The following is a 23,061-nucleotide window of genomic DNA, read 5'->3' on the forward strand; positions in this document are numbered from 1 at the left end:
ACTTGAGGCCAGGAGTTCAAGACCAGCCAGGGCAACATAGTGAAACCTTGTCTCTACAAAAAAAAAAAAAAAAAAAAAAAAAAAAAAAAAAAAAAAAAAAAAATTATCTCGTCATGGTGGCACACACCTGTAGTCACAGCTACTCAGGAGGCTGAGGCAGGAGGATTCCTTGAGCCCAGGAGGTCAAGGCTGCAGTGAGCCGTGACTGTGCCACTGCAGTCCTACTTGGGCAACAGAGCAACACGCCATCTCAAAACAAAAGCAAAAAAAGTGATTTGCACTCAGTTGGGATTTCTCCATTGATAACTTTTAAACTCCATATTCCCTAGCACAGGGTCTTTGATTTAAAATAAATAAATAAATAAGTCACTTTCTTTTAAAGCCTCTTAAAAATGTATTAGCACATGGGGAGGGTGCTTCTCAAAAAGCCGGTCACATTCTGTTTCTCAAACTGGGATATGAGCAGGTACACAGATGTTTCTTTTACTATTTATTAAACGGCTATGTTTTATCCACTCTTGTACCTATGCATATGTTCCACAATAAAGGGAACCCAGAGCCTGACTCAGTGGCTGTCTTGGGAACAGCCATCACAGCCCCAGCCATGAGCCTGGCCCTCCCTTGTGAAGAAAAACGTGCAAGGCAACGAACAGTTTAGCCAGATTTTCACTGGAAAATCCTTATGTTGAGACATCAACTTTTACCATTTGTTCTTGGGCAAGTTAGCATCAACAATCGCCAATGGCCCCAAGTTAAATAGCACACAAATGCCATCAGACTGGTACCAGTCCAGCCTTCAATGAACCATTAATGAGTCTTTTTTTTTTTTAATTTTGGAAACTAAACACTGGTCTTTTGCTGTTTGGGAAAAAATACTCACTTTAAATTATTAGAACGTGAATGAAGAAATTGATGTCTTTCCCTTTCTAAAACATTTTGCATGCAAGGAAAAAAAGAGTAATTTATTTCTCAAAATAAAATCTCTATACATAAATCTATCTTAAGCTATGTGGGGGTTTTGGGGGGGGTTTTGGGGGTTTTTTTTGTTGTTGTTGTTGTTTTAAATGAGACAGAGTCTCGCTCTATCAGCCAGGCTGGAGTGCAGTGGCGCAATCTTGGCTCACTACAACCTCCGCTCCCGGGTTCAAGCGATTCTCTTGCCTCAGCCTCCCGAGCAGCTGGGATTACAGGTGCCCGCCACCACGCCTGGCTAATTTTTTGTATTTTTAGTAGAGACACGGTTTCACCATGCTGGCCAGGCTGGTCTTGAACTCGACCTTAGGTGATCCACCCGCCTCGGCTCCCAAAGTGCTGGGATTACAGGCACGAGCCACTATGCCAAGCCTTAAGCTATGTTTATCAGAAATTTGCAATGTCAGAAGGGAGGCACAAAGGTGACATCCATCAATGTCTAGTCAAGAGGAATAATGAAAAGAACATGAGAAAAGAAAACAAGAGAGACACTTTAAAAGAATGGCTTACTTTCAGTTAAATTGTAATAACAAATACAGTTCCTTGAAAAATACAGGTTGTACAATATGTGTGGTTATGATTTCACTTTTATTAAAAGGATAATTACATAGTATGCATTTGTGTACACAGAACAGGGCTGGCAAGGATACAGATCAAACTGCTTTGAAGTGGTGGGGGGACATAAGAAAAGATCGTGTGACCTTCTCAATTTACTAAACACAAGTCTGACAAGCTAGAATTATTTTTCAACATGTGTATGCTTCTTTTGCAAATCCTTTAAAAAACTATTAATTAAAAACGGCTCCATGAGGGCAAAGTGCAAATGAACAGAATGTCATTTTTAGCTACAAATCATTGGAAAATTCTGAATGGGGAAGCGAAAGTACTACGGCTCCTTAAAGACATGTTTTTGGAGAGTATTTTTCTAAGCTGAGTGGCAAGATGGCTGGAAGGACTTGACTTAACTACTGCACAGAACAAGTACTGAGACCAAACCACAGAACTGGGTCAGAGGTTTTAATACTGGGAACACGTAAATACATTTTTGAGAAAGGAATCTCTGAGGAAGGAGTTAAGAAGGAATCACGATACAAACAAAAACAAGACTGAGCTATCAGTAAGCAACCTTGAACTTCTGGCAGAGCGCTCTGCTGAATGCCCCTCCCATTCGTGGGTTCCACCGCACTCTGGAAACATGAAAACTGTCCTTTGCACGCAAGGCTACGGGGCTGAGATCAAAGCCTGGGCGCTGTGGCAGGTCAGAGGAAACATCACTTGGGACACACTGATGGCCACATGACTTTCCCCCATCAAGGCCCGCTGAACTCTCAAGAATCTGTTCACAGTGCTTCTGTTGCTTCTTAATTAGGATGTGCAAAATTACATACTACATGCTGTGGTTTCCAGACACTGACTTCATACAGAAAACATTCAACAAAAAACTGGGGAGAAATACTACAGAATTGCCATCTGTGTATCTTACTATGTTATTTAACATCTACCACTGACTCACCGTCATTTCCTTAAAAAGGGATGTTAACTCTTCAAAAGCAGGAAGGAGAGAATGCCAGGGCCAGTATCATAACAGGCCAGAACCTTTGAACAGCCAAATCATTCTATCAATTCAGTAGATGCCAAAAAGGCTGACACAACACTTCCTCCTGATTTAAAAAGCAAAAACCAGCCAGGCGCGGTGGTTTATGCCTGTAATCCCAGCACTTTGGGAGGCTGAGGTGGGTGGATCACCTGAGGTCAGGAGTTGGTCAGCCTGACCAATATGGAGAAACCCCATCTCTACTAAAAAAACAAAATTAGCCAGGCGTGGTGGCACATGCCTGTAATTCCAGCTACTCGGGAAGGCTGAGGCACGAGAATCGCTTGAACCCAGGAGGCGGAGGTTGCGGTGAGCCGAGATCACGCATTGCACTCCAGCCTGGGCAAGAAGAGCGAAACTCTGTCTCAAAAAATAAAAAAATAAAAATAAATAATAATAATAAAAAAAAAGCAAAAACCAAATATCTTCAATGCAAATTAAAAGATACTTCCTGAATATGACAAATATCTTCTGAAAACAAGGGCAGACTCAAAACACTACATATTCTTCATGCTTTTGCATTTTGTTTTTTAAGTTTATTTTTAACCTTATACTACCCTTATATCCTTTATCCTTATACTATCATTCCCAATGTTTGTATTTTTTTCAAGGTCTTACAAAAGAAGCACATGTATGCACTTGAAAATCTTGATGAAATGGGCAATTTTGGGGGGGAAACTATTTTTTCAGTGTTTTTGTTTTTGTTTTTGAGACGGAGTCTCGCTCTGTCACCTAGGCTGGAGTGCAGTAGCGTGATCTCAGCTCACTGCAACCTCCGCCTCCAGGGCTCAAGCGATTCTCCTGCCTCAGCCTCCCGAGTAGCTGGGATTACAGGGCCCACCAACACACCTGGCTAATTTTTGTATTTTTAGTAGAGATGGGGTTTCATCATGTTGACCAGGCTGGTCTTGAACTCCTGACCTCAAGTGATCCACCCGCCTTGGTCTCCCAAAATGCTGGATTACAGGTGTGAGCCACCATGCCTGGCCAAAAACTATTTTTTGAAAACCTGAACAAGTAACAATAAATGGAGAAAATTACAAAAGCAAATTACTCTTTTCCAAAAGGTGCTAGGCCCAGACAAATTCTTAGTTATTTCCCAGCCTTCCTCGTAAGAAATGGGAAATGAAAAAGCTTCCCAATTCCTTCTGGGAAAGCAGACAAACTGACAAAGCACAACGGAAGAAAACTATGTATTTCTTCATTGGTGCAGTGGTGAGTAAGAAAAAAAGAAAAAGAAAGAATATGACGTTAACCTCACTTGCCATTCCTAGATTGTTTTTTATTACTTATTTATTTTTTGAGACAGAGTTTCACTCTGTTGCCCAGGCTGGAATGCAGTGGTGCCATCTTGGCTCACTGCAAACTCCACATCCCGGGTTCAAGCCATTCTCCTGCCTCAGCCTCCCAAGTAGCTGGGATTACGTGCACGCACCACCACGCCTGGCTAATGTTTGTATTTTTAGTAAAGACAGGGTTTCACCATGCTGGCCAGGCTGGTCTCAAACTCCTGACCTCAAGTGATCCACCTGCCTCGGCCTCCCAGAGTGCTGGGATTACAGGCGTGAGCCACCGTGCCCCGCCTGTTTTTTTTTTTTTTAAATTTTTGCAAATATGACATGTAAAGAATGACATCTGGTTTTGATCTTGATTTCTTTGATCCATGTGTCTACAGTTCTTTTATGAACTGTAAGTGCCTTTTACCCATTTTTTTCAGTACGTGTTTGGGTTTTTCTGATTCATTTGCAAGAGTTTCTTTCTTTTTTTTTTTTTTTTTTTGAGACAGAGTCTCGCTCTGTCGCCCAGGCTGGAGTGCAGTGGCGCGATCTCGGCTCACTGCAAGCTCTTCCTCCCAGGTTCACACCTTTCTCCTGCCTCAGCCTCCCAAGTAGCTGGGATTACAGGCGCCTGTCACCAGGCCCTGCTAATTTTTTATATTTTTAGTAGAGACAGGATTTCACCGTATTAGCCAGGATGGTCTTGATCTCCTGACCTTGTGATCCACCTGCCTCGCCCTCCCAAAGTGCTGGAATTACAGGTGTGAGCCACGACGCCCGGCCAAGAGTTTCTTTTTCTTTTCCTACTTTTACTTTGCTTTTTCTTTTTGCAAGAGTTTCTTATAGGTTAAGGATATTAACCCTTTGTCTACTGAAAGCATTTTCCCCAGAAAAAGCAAATGACTGCTTTTTCCATTTTGTTTATACCACTTGAAATAGAGCACATTTTTTAAGTCTCTCTTAAGTCATACTAGTATCTTTTTGCAATTTCTTCTATTACTTTTGTGCTAGAAAGTCCCTCCCCGGCTGGGCACGGTGGCTCACGCCTGTAATCCCAGCACTTTGGAAGGCCAACATGGGCGGATCACCTGAGGTCAGGAGTTCGAGACCAGCCTGGCCAACACGGTGAAACCCCATCACTACTAAAAATACAAAAATTAGCTGGGCGTGGTGGCAGGCGCCTGTAATCCCAGCTACTCGGGAGGCTGAGGCAAGAGAATTGCTTGAACCCAGAGGCAGAGGTTGCAGTGTGCCGAGATCATGGCATTGCACTCCAGCCTGGGGGACAAGAGCAAGACTTCATCTCAAAAAAAAAGAGAGTCGGCCGGGCACAGTGACTCATGCCTGTAATCCCAGCACTTTGGGAGGCTGAGGCAGCAGATCATGAGGTCAAGAGATCGAGACTATCCTGGCCAACATGGTGAAACCCTGTCTCTACTAAAAATACAAAAATTAGCCAGGTGTGGTGGTACACGCCCGCCTGTAGTCCCAGCTACTCAGGAGGCTGAGGCAGGAGAATCACTTGAATCAAGGGGGCGGAGGTTGCAGTGAGCCAAGATCACACCACTGCACTTCAGCCTGGGTGGCTGAGCGAAGCTCCATCTCAAAAAAAAATAACAAAAATGCATATCCAATAAAATCATTGTTCTAGAAAAGTAATTAGATGAATGTAATTGTACACACTTCAGTTGTAGGACAAGTAGAATCCACTATGTAAAGACTGCATGAATAAATTACGATAGCAAAACACTGTATGATAAAATACTACAGGGCCACTCTGCAGTACACTATCATGACACAGGGAAATAGTTATGATCTATTACAAAGTGGGGTGAAAAAAGGCAGAACATCTCTCTCTTTATGAACATGACTTCTTCAGCAAGATAGGCATTCTAGGACACTTACTACAATATTAACTGGATCTTCCCAGGGTTTCAGATGCAGGTGGTGTCCTATTTCTTTTTGCTTTTCTACTTCAACCATTATTAATGAACATGTATTATGGTTTTTTTTGTTGTTTTTTTTTTTTTAATAAACACAAGCTCTCAAGCTGGGCACCGTGGCTCATGCCTGTACTCCCAGCACTTTGGGAGGCTGAGGTGGGCAGATCACGACGTCAGGAGTTCGAGACCAGCCTGGCCAACATGGTGAAACACTCCCATCCCCGACTCTACTAAAAAACTACAAAAATTAGCTGGGCATGGTGGCATGCACCTGTACTCCCAGCTACTGGGGAGGCTGAGGCAGGAGAATCACCTGAAATGGGGAGGCAGAGGCTGCAGTGAGCTGAGACTGCACCACTGCACTCCAGCCTGGGTGACAGAGCGAGACTCTGTCCCAAAAAAAAAAAAAAAAAAGAAAAGAAAAGAGACGAGATCTCATTATGCTGCTCAGGCTGGTCTCGAACTCCTGAGCTCAAGTGATCCTCCTGCCTCAGCTTCCCTAAGTGCTAGGATTACAGGTGTGAGCTACCACACCTGGCCTATTTGTGATTTTTTAAAAGCTCAAAATTCATAAATATATATGCAAGACAAGTCACTAAAAACAGTTTTGCTCAAGGCCTAAGTTGTACTTATCATCAAAAAATGAAAGATACTGGTAGTGGCTCACACTGTATAATCTCACTTGAGCCAAGAAGTTCAAGACCAGCCTGGGCAACATAACAAGGGTCTCTACAAAAACAAACAAAAAAATTAAAGACACCTTTCCTAATTTACTCCCATATTATAAACGGGATAATAAACTTCTGATTCAAGAAAAATAGGGGCTTTGTCCATCCTCCTAATTACATGAAGATCTAAGGAGTAATGCCCTGATTTACATTCCTGGCAAAATGACAAACTTAAAAAAACACTCCCATGGCAACTATCGGTGCTAATAAGTCAAGCTCAGTTAACACAAATGGTTCCATTTTTCCCTTCATAAACTGTGCCTTTGCGTGTGAACAAGCACTGTTGACCTTCAACTAAGCTGAAAATCCTATTTTATGTCTGTTAACCCCAAAACTTTCTAAACCTCTCCAAAATGTCTAGGAGTGATCACGATTAGATAATAACCAGATTAAAGTAACTAGAGGTCAGAATTGTGAACTCAAAACGAGGACGACCTAGAAATGGCTAAGCCTGGGCAGGCTGCTTCTCCCCAGCACCCTGCCGAAAGACAGTGCTTAATGAAGGGGGTGGAAAGAATGAATATAAGGGGCTTAGAAATCCTGCAACCTGGCCCCCCATTGGCAATGGAAGACACAGAGGGGAAACAGAGTCTTACCCCCAGTTGGAGGCAGCCCCAGAACCAGAACCCATACTGGTCTCATTTCTCCTAGAGACAGTTAAAGGGATAATGCCAGGATATGCACACAGGGCACATGTAGTACCTATTCTGAGCTGTGCTGAGCCAGATGCCGTGAAGCTACACACATTAAGCTCCCCTCCACAACCTCAAGGAGCCAACAAGACCAGCAAGCCCCTAAAGCCTAGCTAGGACAAGTGTTTCCAGAGAGCTGGCATACAAACGGATGCCGATTTTTAAACAAGAAGCCTATAGGGTAAAATCAGAAAGAGTTATTTAAGGCTATGATGCAAAAGTCTCCAATTTAATACTACTAGAGCAAAACTAAGAAATTAATGCAAAGGACCAGGCGCAGTGGCTCACGTCTGTAAGGCTCACATCTGTAATCCCAGTACTTTGGGAGGCTGAGGCGGGCAGATCACAAGGTCAGGAGTTCGAGACCAGCCTGGCCAACGTGGCAAAACCCCATCTCTACTAAAAATACAAAAATTAGCCAAGCGTGGTGGCGTGTACCTGTAATCCCGGCTACTCAGAAGGCTGAGGCAGGAGAATCGCTTGAACCCGGGAGGCGGAGGTTACAGTGAACCGAGATCACACCACTGCACTCCAGCCTGGGCAACAGGGCGAGACCCCATCTCAAAAAAAAAGAAAAAGAAAAAAGAAATTAACACAAAAGAGCACCATCAACCCAACAGACATTATGTGTACCCAAAGGGTCTAAACACCAAAAGCGCCCAAACTTAAGGTTCACATTTACTGGGACAGTGGGGCCAGCATGGTGGCACACACCTATAATCCCAACACTTTGGGAAGCCCAGGCAGGAGGATGACTTGAGGCCAAGAGTTCAAGACCAGCCTGGACAACATAGAAAGACCCTGTCTCTACAAAAAAATATTTCTAAATATATGAAAAAAATATTAAAATATAGAGACAATAATATTGGAAAATCTTCTATTCCAAATTTTACTTTTCTTTTTAATTCAAAGGTGGCAGCTGATTGTTCCAAGCATTATTTTAGCAGACAAGCAAATAAGAAATCTACAAAATACTTTAAACAAAATCATGTTCTGACAGATTTTTATTCATCTTTAAGAAAAATGTTTCCTATGAAACTTTAAAGTTTGAAAAATGAGACTTCTAATTTGAAAATTAAACCAAGAAAAACGATCTGCAAATAACACTTAGTTCTCCAATACATCATAAAATTACCAGGCAAATGGGGAAAATATGTATAACATTTATTAAAGTGTTCACGTCCTTGATATAAAAATACTGTTATAAATCACCAGGAAAAAGAGACAGATACAAGACTGGAAAAACTGGCAAAAAAACACAATAAGCCAAACAAAATATAAATGGCCAAAAGAATCATTAAAAAGTACTCAAACTCACTAGGTATCAAAGAAAAGCAAAATAAACATGGTGATTCCATTCTTCAAATTGGCATAAAAAAGAAAAAATGTTTTATTATGGCAATACTTCCGAGTGTGTTAACCTGAATGCAGGAGGTCTCTGGCATGTATGTTATGTACGTGTTAAAGTCTTAGAAATGCAAATGATATGCCTTCCAACAATTTAGTCTAAAGAAATAATCAGGAAAATGCACTCAGATTTAGGTACAATGCTGTTCACCACTGTATTATGTCCACCACAGCAGAAAATGGCTCATAAGCTAAATACCTAATAGAAGGATTTGTCAAATAAAACATGATGTATTCAGCACAAATGAGCTGCAAATAAAGGACTATTTAGTCACATATCTAAGATACATTGCTAAGTAAAAAACAGGCTTAAATACCCTCCGTATAATCTCTACTTTGAAAAAAATAGTTATATATATTGTATATATGCACATTTTACTTTCTTTTTCTTTTCTTTTTTTTTTTTTTTGAGGCGGGGTCTCATTCTGTGGCCCAGGCTAGAGTGCAGTGGCACAATCTTGGCTTACTGCAACCTCTGCCTCTCAGTTCAAGTGATTCTCCTGTCTCAGCTTCCCTAATAGCTGGGATTACAGGTGGCTGCCACCACACCCGGCTAATTTTTTGTTTTTAGTAGAGATGGGGTTTCACCATGTTGGCCAGGCTGGTCTCGAACTCCCAACCTCAAGTGATCCACCCACCTCGGCCTCCCAAAGGGCTGGGTGATTACAGGTGTGAGCCACCGCGCCCAGCCACAGTTTACTTTCAAATATAACCAGATAAAAGAATATTCAATGAGTAAAATAAGCTACTTTATGTATAAGCATTCCACCACAATCCTAATATTCCTTAATCTCTCTAAGACAGGACACCAGTCCAGATATTTTTCCACTAATTCTGACCTTAGTTCTGACCAATAGCTTCATATACATCAACAGTATATTTAGATTTAGTGGTCTCTATATGATAGTTCCTAAAATAGCTGTGAATTTCCTACATATTCTTCTCAATCCATTTCCTACTGCAAAAAGGCAGACACAAAAATTTCTGAGAAATGACAGATGATCTCCAAACACCCTGCTCTATCTTTGCTCTCTGCATAGACCAGGGACAACCCTACATACCCAAGGGCAAGTCAATAGCATAATCATTCAATTTCTCAGGAGAACTGCATCACAGGTCATATTACGTTAAGAGAAAGTGCACAAACAGACCTAATACATTTGTCATCAAAGTGACACATAAGGACCTGTAAGTTAGCAATACGCACATTTCCATCCCATTCAGTCAACTATGAAAAGGCTTTAAAAGCAGTATAAATATCTGAATTTTAGTTTATTTATAGCAATGGTGCTCAGCTCTGGCTGTACCCTGGAATCACCTGGAAGTGCTCAGGCTGAATTTCTCATCAACTGCATCCTGGTCTCATGGATGTGTCCAGCATCCGTAGTTTTTTAAAGTTTCCCAGGTGATTGCAATTTGCTGTCGAGGCTGAGGACCACTGACATGAAGCATATTTTTCAAACAACAGATAATGAATGGTCCATGGGAGTGAGTACTCAAATCAGTGGTTGGGGTTGGCAATTCCCTCCCTCCCTCCCTCCCTTTCTTTCTTTCTTCCTTCCTTCCTTTCTTTATCTTTCAGATGGAATCTCGCTCTGTTGCCCAGGCTGGAATGCAGTGGCAAGATCTTGGCTCACCACAACCTCCACCCACCAGGTTCAAGCGATTCTCCTGCCTCAGCCTCCTGAGTAGCTGGGACCAGAGGTGCATGCCACCATGCCCAGCTAATTTTTTGCATTTTTAGTGGAGACAGGGCTTCACCGTGATAGTCAGGATGGTCTCGATTTCCTGACCTCACAATCTGCCCACCTCGGCCTCCCAAAGTGCTGGGATTACAGGCATGAGCCACCGTGCCTGGCCTCTTTCTTTTTTGAGATGGAGTCTTGCTCTGTCACCCAGGCTGGAGTGCAGTGGCATGATCTTGGCTCAATGCAACCTCCACCTCCTGGGTTCAAGCCATTCTCCTGTCTCAGACTCCCCAGTAGCTGGGATTACAGGCGTGTATCACCACGCCCAGCTAATTTTTGTATTTTTAGTAGAGACAGGGTTTCACCATGTTGGCCAGGCTGGTCTCCAACTCCTGACCTCGTGATCCGCCCACCTCGGCCTCCCAAAGCACTGGGATTACAGGCGTGAGCCACCGTGCCCGGCCGATGGCAATTTCTTAATTTGAAAAAATGGAATGAAGTAGACTAGACTAGGCTGGAAGAAATTATCATAATGTACTGCTCCTTATGCAGATAAACATTGTCTCAAGAAATTTTTCAGTTAAAAATATGTAATTCTTGGCAATACTACCCAAACTGATCTTCAGATTCAATGCACTCACTCTCAAAATCCCATCTGCCTTTTTGGCAAAAATTGACAAGCCGATCCTGAAATTCTTATGGAAATACACAGGACCCAGAATAGTCAAAACAATCTTGAAAAACAACAAAATTGGAGGACTCCCACTACCCCATTTCAAAAGTAATATGAAGCTATACTAATTCAGACAGTGTGGTATAAGTACATACAAAGATACTAGGATAAGGGTAGCCATATAGATTAACAGAATACAATTGAGAATCCAGAAATAAACCTAAACATGTGATTTTCAAAAAAGGGCATCAGGACAATGTAATGGGGGGTAGAGTCATCCTTTAAACAAATGGTGATGAGACAACCGAAAGTCCAAATGTGTGGCCAGGCACGGTGGCTCACACCTGTAATCCCAGCACTTTGGGAGGCCGAGGCAGGCAGATCACCTGAGGTCGGGAATTCGAGACCAAACTCATCAACATGGAGAAACCCTGTCTCTACTAAAAATATGAAATTAGCCGGGCATGGTAGCACATGCCTGTAATCCCAGCTACTCGGGAGGCTGAGGCAGGAGAATCGCTTGAACCCAGGAGGCAGAGGTTGTAATGAGTCAAAATCGCGCCATTGCACTCCAGCCTGGGCAACAAGAGTGAAACTCCATCTCAAAAAAAAGAAAAACTCCACATGTAAAACAATGAAGGTGGACCCCTACCTCAAACATTAAAATGGATCAGAGACCCAACTTTAAGAGCTAAAACTATAAAATTCTTAGAAGAAAACTGAGAGGGGGTAAATCTTTATGACCTTGGGTTAGGCAGTGGTTTCTAAGATATGACACCAAAATCACAAGCAAGAAAAGAAAAACAGACACATAGAGACTTTAACAAAAATTAAAACTTTCTTAACTGCAAAAGACACAAGCAGGCTGGGCGCAGTGGCTCACGCCTGTAATCCCAGCACTTTGGGAGGCTAAGGCGGGCAGATCACAAGGTGAGGAGATCGAGACCATCCTGGCTAACACGGTGAAACCTTGTCTCTACTAAAAATACAAAAATTTAGCCAGGCGTTGTGGCAGGTGCCTGTAGTCCCAGCTACTTGGGAGGCTGAGGCAGGAGAATGGTGTGAACCCAGGCAGCGGAGTTTGCAGTGAGCCGAGACCGCACCACTGCACTCCAGCCTGGGTGACAGAGCAAGACTCCGTCTTAAAAAAAAAAAAAAAAAAAAAGACACAAGCAAGGCCAGGTTCGGTGGCTCACACCTGTAATCTCAGCACTTTGGGAGGCCAAGGTGGGCAGATCACCTGAGGTCAGGAGTTCGAGACCAGCCTGACCAACATGGAGAAACCCCATCTCTACTAAAAATACAAAATTAGCCAGGCGTGGTGGTGCATGCCTGTGATCCCTGCTATTCGGGAGGCTGAGGCAGGAGAATCACTTGAACCCGGGAGGCGGAGGTTGCAGTGAGACAAGATTGCGCCGTTGCACTCCAGCCTGGGCAACAAGAGTAAAACTGTGTCTAAAAGAAAAAAAAAAGACACAGCAAGAAAGTGAAAAAGAATCTTACAGAAAGAGGAAAAAATATTTGCAAATTACATACCAGATAAAGGACTCGTGCAGAATATATTAAGGACTCTTACAACTCAACAATATAAAGACAAGTAACCTAATTAAATGGGCAAAGAAAGCTGGATGACCCAGCACATGCCTCTAGTCCAGCTACTCAGGAGCCTGAGGCAGGAGGATCTCTTGGAATCTGAGGCTGCAGTGAGCTATGATCACTCTTATTAACAAGCCACTGCACTCCAGACTGGGCAACATAGCAAGACCCAGTCTCAGCCAGGTGCGGTGGCTCACGCCTGTAATCCCAGCACTTTGGGAGGCCGAGGTGGGTGGATCACAAGGTCAGGAGATCGAGACCATCCTGGCTAACACGGTGAAACCCCATCTCTACTAAAAATACAAAAAATTAGCCGGGCATGGTGGTGGGCGCCTGTAGTCCCAGCTACTTGGAGGCTGACGCAGGAGAATGGCATGAACCTGGCAGGCGGAGCTTGCAGTGAGCCGAGATTGCACCACTGCACTCCAGCCTGGGCAACAGAGCAAGACTCTGTCTCAAAAAAAAAAAAAAAAAAAAGACCCGGTCTCAAATATAAACAAAAAAATGAGCCAAGAATTTGAATAGACATCACTGCAAAGATAGCATACAAATGGCCAACAAGCACATGAAAAGGAGTTCAACATCATCAGTCACTAGGGAAATGCAAACCAAAACCACTGCACACCCATTAGGATGGCTATAATCAAAAAAAGCAGCAATAATAGTTGTCAGCAAGGACACAGAGAAATTGGAACCCTCATATAATTCTGGAGAACCTACTTTGTAAAATGGTTTGGCAGCTCCTCAAAATGTTAAACATAGAATCGGCCGGGCGTGGTGGCTCACGCCTGTAATCCCAACACTTTGGGAGGCCAATGCGGGTGGATCATGAGGTCAAGAGATCGAGACCATCCTGGCCAACACGGTGAAACCCTGTCCCTACTAAAAATACAAAAATTAGCTGGGCGTGGTGGCACGTGCCTGTAGTTCCGGCTACTTGGGAGGCTGAGGCAGGAGAATCACTTGATCCCAGGATGTGGAGGTTACAGTGAGCTGAGATGGCGCCACTGCACTCCAGCCTGGTGACAGAGCAAGACTCTGTCTCAAAAAAAAAAAAAAAAAAAAAAGTTAAACATGGAATTACCATATGATCCAGTAATTCCACTTCTATGTATCTACCAACAAAAGTAAAAAGATGATCACACAAAAACTTGTATTCAAATGTTCATAACAGCATTATTTATAACAGGCAAATGTGAAAATAACCCAAATGTCCATCAACTAATTAATGGATAAACAAAATGTGGTATATCCATACAATGGATTATTCAGCAATAAAGTGGAAGTACTGACACATGCTGTAACATGCATAAACCTTGAAAACATTATGCTAAGTGAAAAAGCCTATCACAAAAAACCACATTTTTTTTTTTGAGACAGGGTCTCGCTCTATTGCCCAGGCTGGAGTGCAGTAGCATGATCTCGGCTCACTGCAACCTCCACCACTCGGGTTCAAGCAATACCCCCACCTCAGCCTGCCTAGTAGCTGGGACTACAGGTGCGCGCCACCATGCCCAGCTAATTTTTGTATTCTTAGTAGATGCAGGGTTTCACCATGTTGGTCAGGCTGGTCTTGAACTCCTGAGCTCAGGTGATCCGCCCACCTTGGCTTCCCAAAGTGCTGGGATTACAGGCATGAGCCACTGTGCCCGGCCAAAACCACATATTGTATGATACCATTTATATGTCCAGAAGACTACATCTATAGAAACAGACTGTGGATTAGTGTTGCCAGGGGCTGGGTGAAAAGGGGAGAAGGGAGAGTAACCACTAATGACAGCCAGATGGTAGTGGTTATGAAACTCAGTGAACATGCTACCAACTACTGAAGCATATCCTTTAAATAACTGAATTTTATGTAAATTATCTCAATGAAGCTTCCTTATGTGTTATTCTGGATGTAGGGAATCCCTCTCCTGCCATGCCCACAGAATCTTGTCTGGTTTCTTTTCCATAGGATAGTATGAATAATTAACCTTTCTAAATCAAAGGCCTTACTTAAAGATCTATATCAATTTAGGGCATCATAACCAAAATTTTTATCATGAAATCAGCATAGAAAATTTCAGAGTACACGGCCTAAAAGGTTATCTGGCTGGATGCAGTGGCTCATGCCTATAATCCCAGCAGAGGCAGGGGCAGGAGGATGGTTTGAACCCAGGAGTTCCAGACTAGCCTGGGCAACACAGAGAGACCCCTTTCGCCACAAAAAGAAAAAACAAAGGTTATGTGGTGTGGTATGAAACCTTTTTATTTTTTTGCCCAAGCTGGAGTGCACTGGCACGATCTCGGCTCACTACAACCTCCACCTCCTGGATTCAAGCAATTCTCCTGCCTCAGCCTCCTGAGTAGCTGGGATTACAGCTGCCTGCCACCACGTCTGACTAATTTTTGTATTTTTAGTAGAGATACGGTTTCACCATGTTGGCTAAACTGTTCTCGAACTCCTGGCCTCAAGTGATCAATCCACCTCAGCCTCCCAAAGTGCTGGGATTACAGGCATGAGTCACCGAGCCTGGCCTTGAAACTTTTGTCTGAGATACATACATATACATACACACACACACACACACACACACACACACACACACAGAGAGAGAGAGAGAGAGAGATGAATATAAATAGAGAGAAGTGGGTCGGTCAAAACAAAAAGTCTGGAAAATATATTTTAGCAGTTGACCGTATTCAAGAAATAAAACAGTAAGTGTGAGATCTCAGAGTCAAAAAGGGAAATCAAAAAAAAGCTGAAGTCACTTTAAAGCATCATTGTAAGCAATGGAACTAAACACCAGAAAAAGTAAATGTGACCCTGGTATCTACTTTGGTAAGTCAAGTAATAAGCTTCCCTCCTCCATCCACCTCCCAGGGTTCAGAGGAGCTTCCTACTCCCACTAAATTCAGGCCCCTTCTGGTGAAGTCTACCGTAGATCACATGGGGAGCTCCGCAGGGAAGGGTGTACCATCACTGGAAATGGGGACTGCAGGGCTGCAGGTGGGCAGCGTGGACATGCAGGCCCCAAACTCACACTAGGGGTCCAGAAGCAAGTGCAAAAAGAACTCAAACAGAAGCCGAGGGTCAACTGGAGGAAAGAAAGGACAAGGAACAAAATCGATATTGCTAACTTATTCAGTTTATCTTTGAGTGGATGAAAGAATAAAGGAAGAGGAACAAGAACCCATCAAACTTCTCTGAGGGAGACAACATTTTCAAACACTGCAGGTCAGGATCTCTGACACAGAAGATGCGAGCAGCTGCACAATCCAACAGCCTGGGCTAAAACAGAAGCCCTGGGGACAAACCTGAAGAACGATCACTCGTGAAACTCCTCGCAGCAAGAAATCTGAGGTCATCTTCAAATCAGCAGGGAAACAAAAATTTAGAGAATTATCACTATCAGGGAGAGACGACCAAGAATATCTGTGAGGATTGCAGGGTCAATGTCAAGATGCTGGGCTTTGTTCGCTAAAAAAAACACTACGTGGCCGGGCGCGGTGGCTCACGCCTGTAATCCCAGCACTTTGGGAGGCCGAGGCGGGCAGATCACGAGGTCAGGAGATCGAGACCATCCTGGCTAACACGGTGAAACCCCGTCTCTACTAAAAATACAAAAAATTAGCCGGGCGTGGTAGCGGGCACCTGTAATCCCAGCTACTCGGGAGGCTGAGGCAGGAGAATGGCGTGAACTCTGGAGGCGGAGCTTGCAGTGAGCCGAGATCGCGCCACTGCACTCCAGCCTGGGCGACAGAGCGGGACTCCGTCTCAAAAAAAAAAAACTACGTATGAGACTGTAATCTGTAATTAGGACACTTCTTGAATACCACTAAAGACTATTTGCAATATTGCATTTGAGTAAAAATTGAAAATAAGACCTATGACAGTTAAACCTATTCTGCAAGTACTCCACAATGCATTAAAAAAAAAAAAAAAAGTTGGCCATGCGTGCTGGTTCACGCCTGTAATCTCAGCACTTTGGGAGGCCAAGGCAGACGGATCACTCAAGGTCAGGAGTTCAAAACAAGCCTGTCTCTACTAAAAATACAAAAAAAATTAGCCGGGCCTGGTGGTGGGCGCCTGTAATCCCAGCTACTCAGGAGGCTGAGGCAGGAGAATTGCTTGAACCAGGGAGGCGGAGGTTGCAGTGAGCCAAGATCACACCATTGTACTCCAGCTTGGGCAACAAGAGCAAAACTCCATCTCAAAAACAAAAAGTAGCTGACCATGTGTGGTGGCTCACGCCTGTAATCCCAGCACTTTGGGAAACCGAGGGGGGCCAATCACCTGAGGTCAGGAGTTCGAGATCAGCCTGGCCAACACGGTGAAACCCTGTCTCTATTAAAAATACAAAAATTGGCTGGACGCAGTGGCTCACACCTGTAATCCCAGCACTTTGGGGGGTTGAGGCAGGTGGATCATGAGGTCAAGAGTTAGAGACCAGCCTGGCCAACATAGTGAAACCCTGTCTCTACTAGAAATACAAAAATTTGCCGGGCATGGTGGCACACACCTGTAGTCCCGGCTACTCGGGAGGCTGAGGCAGGAGAATCGCTTGAACCCAGGAGATGGAGGTTGTGGTGAGCTGAGATCACGCCCCTGCACTCCAGCCTAGCGATAGAGAGAGACTTCGTCTCAAAAAAAAAAAGAAAAGAAAAGAAAAGAAAAAATTAGCCAGGTGTTCAGGCACCTGGAATCCCAGCTACTAGGGAGGCCGAGACAGGAGAAGCACTTGAACCTGGAGGTGGAAGTTGCAGTAAGCCAAGATTGCGCCATTGCACTCCAGCTGAGCAGCAAGAGTGAGACTCTGTCAAGGAAAGGGAAAGGGAAAAGGAAAAGAAATCGCTAACTAGGCCGGGCGCAGTGGCTCACATTTGTAATCCCAGCACTTTGGGAGGCTGAGGCGGGTGGATCACAAGGTCAGGAGGGAGTTCGAGACCAGCCTGACCAATGTGGTGAAACCCCATCTCTACTAAAAATACAAAAATTAGCCGGGCATGGTGGCGGGTGCCTGTAGTCCCAGCTACTCAGGAGGCTGAGGCAGGAGAATCACTTGAACCTGGGAGGCAGAGCTTGCAATGAGCCGAGATCGCCACTGCACTCCAGCCTGGGTGACAGAGCGAGACCCCGTCTCAAAAAAAAAAAAAAAAAGAAAAAGAAATAGCTAACTATAGGAAGGAGGAAAAAAAAAAGACAAAATGATCATTTGCAGCTACAAGTTAAGTATTCCTTGTATAAAATGCTTGGGACCAGAAGTGTTTCAAATTTTGTATCTTTTCTGATTTTGGAATATTTGCATATATATATAGTGAGATATCTTGAGAATGGGACCGAAGTCTGAACACAAAACTCATTTATGTTTCATATACGCCTTAGACACATAGCCTGAAGGTAATTCTACTCAATATTTTAAATAATTTTGTGTATAATGGCCAGGCGCAACAGCTCACACCTGTAATCCTGGCACTTTGGAAGGCCAAAGCAGGAAGATCGCTTGAGCCTAGGAGATTAAGGCTGCAGTGAACCATGATCTTGCCACTGTACTTCAGCCTGAGTGACAGAGCAGGATCCCTTAAAAAAAAAAAAAAAAAAAAAAAAGTTTGCATATGAAATAAAGTTTTGACTGCAACCCATGACATGAGGTCAGGTGCGGAATTTTCCACTCGTGGCATCCTGTCAGTGCTCAAAAGTTTCCAATTTTAGATTTGGGGATTAGAAATGCTCAATGTGTATTATGATTACCTATCTAAGAAACTCAAGAGAATCTACTGAAAAATAAGAACAACAGAGTTTGGTTAAGTAGCATAGCAGACACGGTGCTATTACATTTTCCTCACGGACACACCAAAGGACTCCACTTCCCAGCCCCCTTGCACCTAAAATACAGCCAACAGACCGCAGAAGAAATACTACTACTTCCAAGCTTGGCCCATGAAAAAAACTTCCATGCACAAAATTACACGGCAAACTTAAGGTCACATCTTCTTGTCAGTTGTGACAAAAATGGAAGAAGCCCAGATCCCCAAGTCACCACTTAGAAAAGAACCATCTAAAAAAGTGTGAGCAAGAAATAAATGTTTTCTTTGTCAGGCCACAGATTTTAACTAGCATTACCTACCCTGACTAATACAGGTTATAAAACATACAGACTGGCCAGATGCAGTGGCTCATCCCTGTAATCCCAGCACTTCAGGAGACCAAGGCAGAGGATTACTTGAGGCTGGGAGCTGGAGGCCAGCCTGGGCAACACAGCAAGATTCCATCTCTATCTTATTTTTTATTTTATTTTATTTTTTGAGACAGAGTCTCACTCAGTGGCCTGGGCTGAAATGCAGTGGCGCAATCTCGACTCACTGCAACCTCCGTTTCCTGGGTTCAATTGATTCCCATGCTACTCAGCCTCCTGAGTAGCAGGGACTACAGGCATGCACCACCACAACCAGCTAATTTTTTTTTTTTTTTTTAATAGAGTGGGGGTTTCACCATGTTGGCCAGGCTGGTCTTGAACTCCTGGCCTCAGGTGATCCACCCACCTCGGCCTCCCAAAGTGCTGGGATTACAGGCGTGAGCCACTGCCCCGGCCTCCATCTCTCATCTTATTATAAAAACAAGGCCGGGCACAGTGGCTCACGCCTGTAATTCCCAGCACTGTTGGAGGCCAAGGCAGGTGGATCACTAGAGGTCAAGAGTTCAAGACCAGCCTGACCAACATGGTGAAACCCTGTCTTTACTAAAAACACAAAAGTGGCCAGGCGTGGTGAAACAGGCCTGTAATTCTACTTCGGAGGCTGAGGCAAGAGAATCACCTGGGAGAAGGAGGTTGCAGTGAGCTGAGATCGCACCACTGACGCCAGCCTGGGCAACAAGAGCAAAACTCCGTCACAAAAAAAAAAAAAAAAAAAAAAAAAAAAACCCACAGCATACAAACTGCAAGCAGTATACTTGCTTTATACCTGCTCTATACCAGTTAGTAATAGCGAGTGGGAAGGTGTGAGGGGAGATAATCGCATTCTAAATACCAAATATTTTCTTTGTTTTGGAGCAGGGTGTCTCCCTCTATTGCCCAGGCTGGAGTGCGGTGGCACCTTCACAACTCACTGCAGCCTTGAACTCCTGGGCTTGAGTTCTCTTCCCACAATCAGCCTCCCTAGTCAGTGGGACCACAGGTATGCACACCACCACGCCAGGCCACTTTAAAAATTTTTGCAGACGTGGGGTCTCACTATGTTTCCCAAACTGGTCTTAACCTCCTGACCTCAAGCAATCTTCCCATGTCGGCTTCCCAAAGTACTGGGATTACAGGCATAAATCACATGTCCAGTCCAGCAAATACTTTAAAATAAAGAATAAGTAATCAGCCAGGCATGGTGGCTCATGCCTGTAATCCCAGCACTTTGGGAGGCCGAGGCAGGTGGATCACAAGGTCAGCAGTTCAAGACCAGCCTGACCAATATGGTGAAACCCCATCTCTATTAAAAATACAAAAATTAGCTGGGTGTGGTGGTGCACACCTGTAATCCCAGCTACTCAGGAGGCTGAGGCAGGAGAATCGCTTGAACCTGGGAGGCAGAGGTTGCAGTGAGCCGAGATCGCGCCATTGCACTCAAGCCTGGGGGACAGAGTGAGACTCCATCTCGAGATGGAGGGAGTATTTTGAAACCCTAAATTGAAAAACACTGGAGTAAAAACTGAGCATAGGCACTACCAGATAATAAAGCCTACTATAAAGTGATTTTAATGACTAAAATAGTAAGGTCATGGCAAAAGAACAGATAAACTGACTAAAGCAACAGATCCAAGGATTCAGCATATGATTAAGGTGTTATTTTTTAAGTTAATAAGGATGAATTAATAGTACCCAAAAAATATAAACTAGAGGGGACAAATAATCCTTACTTCATACCATACTCCAAAACAAATATCAGACTAATCATAGCCAATTTTTTTTTTAAAGAACTAAGAGAAAACATGAGTGAATACCTATAAAATTTTGGGATAACAAAGCCACGGGAAATAAAAAAAGATTCACAAATTTTTTTGTTTTTTTTGTTTTTTTTTTTTGGAGATGGAGTTTCGCTCTTGTTGCCCAGGTTGGAGTGTAATGAGGCGATCTTGGCTCACTGCAACCTCCACCTCCCAGGTCGAGTGATTCTCCTCCCTCAGCCTCCCGAGTAGCTGGGATTACAGGCATGCACTACCATGCCTGGCTAATTTTGTATTTTTAGTAGAGACGGGGTTTCTCCGTGTTGGTCAGGCTGGTCTGGAACTCCTGACCTCAAGTGATCTGCCCACCTCGGCCTACCAAAGTGCTGAGATTACAGGCATGAGCCACCGTGCTTGGCCGACAGACTTGAATTTAAGTCAAGGCATAGAAAAAAATATTTGCAAAGTAGGACAAAAAAATGCAAATCTTAACACAGGTTGAGTATTCCTAATTCAAAAATCCAAAATTTGAAAGGATCCAAAATTTGAAAGGCTCCAAAATTCAGTACTTTCTGAGTGCCAACAAGACACTCAAAAGAAAATGCTCGGCCGGGCGCAGTGGCTCATGCCTGTAATCCCAGCACTTTGGGAGGCCGAGGCAGGTGGATCACGAGGTCAGGAGATCGAGACCATCCTGGCCAACACAGTGAAACCCCGTCTCTACTAAAAACACACACACAAAAAATTAGCCAGGCGTGGTAGCGGGCGCCTGCAGTCCCAGCTCCTAGGGAGGCTGAGGCAAGAGAATGGCATGAACCTGGGAGGTGGAGCTTGCAGTGAGCTGAGATCGCGCCACTGCACCCCAGCCTGGGCGACAAAGCGAGACTCCGTCTCAAAAAAAAAAAGGAAACGCTCACTGAAGCATTCTGAATTTCAGATTAAAAAATTAGGAATGCTCAACTGGTAAGTATAGTGCAAATATGCCAAAATCCAAAAAGAAAAAGAAAAAAAGAAACCCAAAATCCAAAACACTTTCTAGTCATAAGCACTTCGGAGAAGGTATATTCAACCTGTACGTGTTTCTCAAGCAGGTCAAGATCAAAAACAATGTATCTAGTAGCATCAACTTTACTCAAAGAATATGGAAGAAAAATGTTTTATATTAAAACAAGCACTGATGTTTCTGAAACAGAATGAGAAATTCACATTAATTTTAGATAAAACAGAAGAGACTTAAAAGAAGTGTCATGCTTGTTATATTCCAAACACTTTTAAATATGCATACATTCCCCCATATCATGCATCTGTGGAAAAATTTGTGAAGCAATGTCTATAAATATAAATATCAAAAAAGCTCTTGATAAGAAATATATGAACTTGGGCTGGGAACAGTGGCTCACGGCTGTAATCCCAGAACTTTAGGAGGCTTGAGCTCAAGAGTTCGAGACCATCCTGGCCAACACAGGAGACCCTCATCTCTAAAAACATAGTGAAATCCTGTCTCTACAAAAAATACAACAATTAGTTGTGTGTAGTGGTGCACGCCTGTAGTCCCAGCTACTCAAGAGGCTGAAGTGGGAGGATCTCTTGAGCCCGGGAGGCAGAAGCTGCAAGTGAGCAGAGATCTCACCACTGCACTCCAGCCTGGGTGACAGACCCTGTCTCAAAAAATATAGATACATGAATTCAATAGAAAATTCTCAGCACTGACCACATATACCTTACTGTGAAGCAGGATCACCAAACTTTTTCTATAAAGGGCCAGAGTTACATGGTCTCTTGAGTGAGCTTGGCTGTGTTGCAATTAAACCTTATTTACAAAACCAGATGCTGGTGATGCCTCCACCAGCAACATCCCTGTCACCTGAGAACTTGTGAGAAATGCACATTTTCGGGGTCCACCCTAGATCTTCAGAATGAGATCCATGTTTGACAAGGAAGGTGTTGTAGTTAGCCCCCAGCTAGGTGATTTGCCTTTGGAGACAGGAAATGATTTTAGCCAGCCCTGGAGAGGAGTCAATAAAGCCAAACCAAATTTGAGGCTGAAATCCCATCTAAAGTAGAATGTATAAGAAATTGTGTTGGCCAGGTGGGGTGGCTCAAACCTGTAATCTCAGCACTTTGGGAGGCTGATGCAGGTGGATCACGAGGTCAGGAGTTCGAGACCAGCCTGAACAATACGGTGAAACCCCGTCTCTACTAAAAATATGAAAATTAGCCAGGCGTAGCTACTCAGGAGGCTGAGGCAGAAGAATCGCTTGAACCCATGAGGCGGAGGTTTCAGTGAGCCGATATCGCGCCACTGCACTCCAGCCTGGGCGACAGAGCAAGATTCCATCCCCCAAAAAAATATGAAAATACAAAAATTAGCCAGGCGCAGTTGCAGTGACCGTAATCCCAACTACTCAGGAGGCTGAGGCAGGAGAATCGCTTGAACCTAGGAGGTGGAGGTTGCAGTGAGCCAAGATCGCACCATTGCACTCTAGCCTGGGCGACAAGAGCAAAACTCTGTCTCAAAAAAAAAAAAAAAGAAAAGAAAAAAGAAAGAAAGAAAGCAATTGTGTTTCCTTCATGAA

At 43.8% G+C, this 23,061-nt stretch overlaps 1 protein-coding gene across 6 annotated transcripts in view; it reads right to left on the bottom strand.

Annotated features, from left to right (window-relative positions):
• SLC23A2 (solute carrier family 23 member 2) overlaps positions 1 to 23,061 on the bottom strand; it is a 149,974-nt gene that overhangs the window by 120,386 nt on the left and 6,527 nt on the right. The window contains exon 1 of one of the 6 annotated variants that reach the window (XM_054674456.2): positions 128 to 249. The exons of the other annotated variants lie outside the window; for them this stretch is intronic. The gene's annotated coding sequence lies outside the window, so the exon portion shown is untranslated. Of the gene's footprint in view, positions 1 to 127; positions 250 to 23,061 lie in introns of those variants that run through there. 6 annotated transcript variants of the gene reach the window in all.

This window comes from Pan troglodytes, chromosome 21 (genome assembly GCF_028858775.2).
Source record: "Pan troglodytes isolate AG18354 chromosome 21, NHGRI_mPanTro3-v2.0_pri, whole genome shotgun sequence".
Taxonomy (NCBI): Eukaryota; Metazoa; Chordata; class Mammalia; order Primates; family Hominidae; genus Pan; species Pan troglodytes.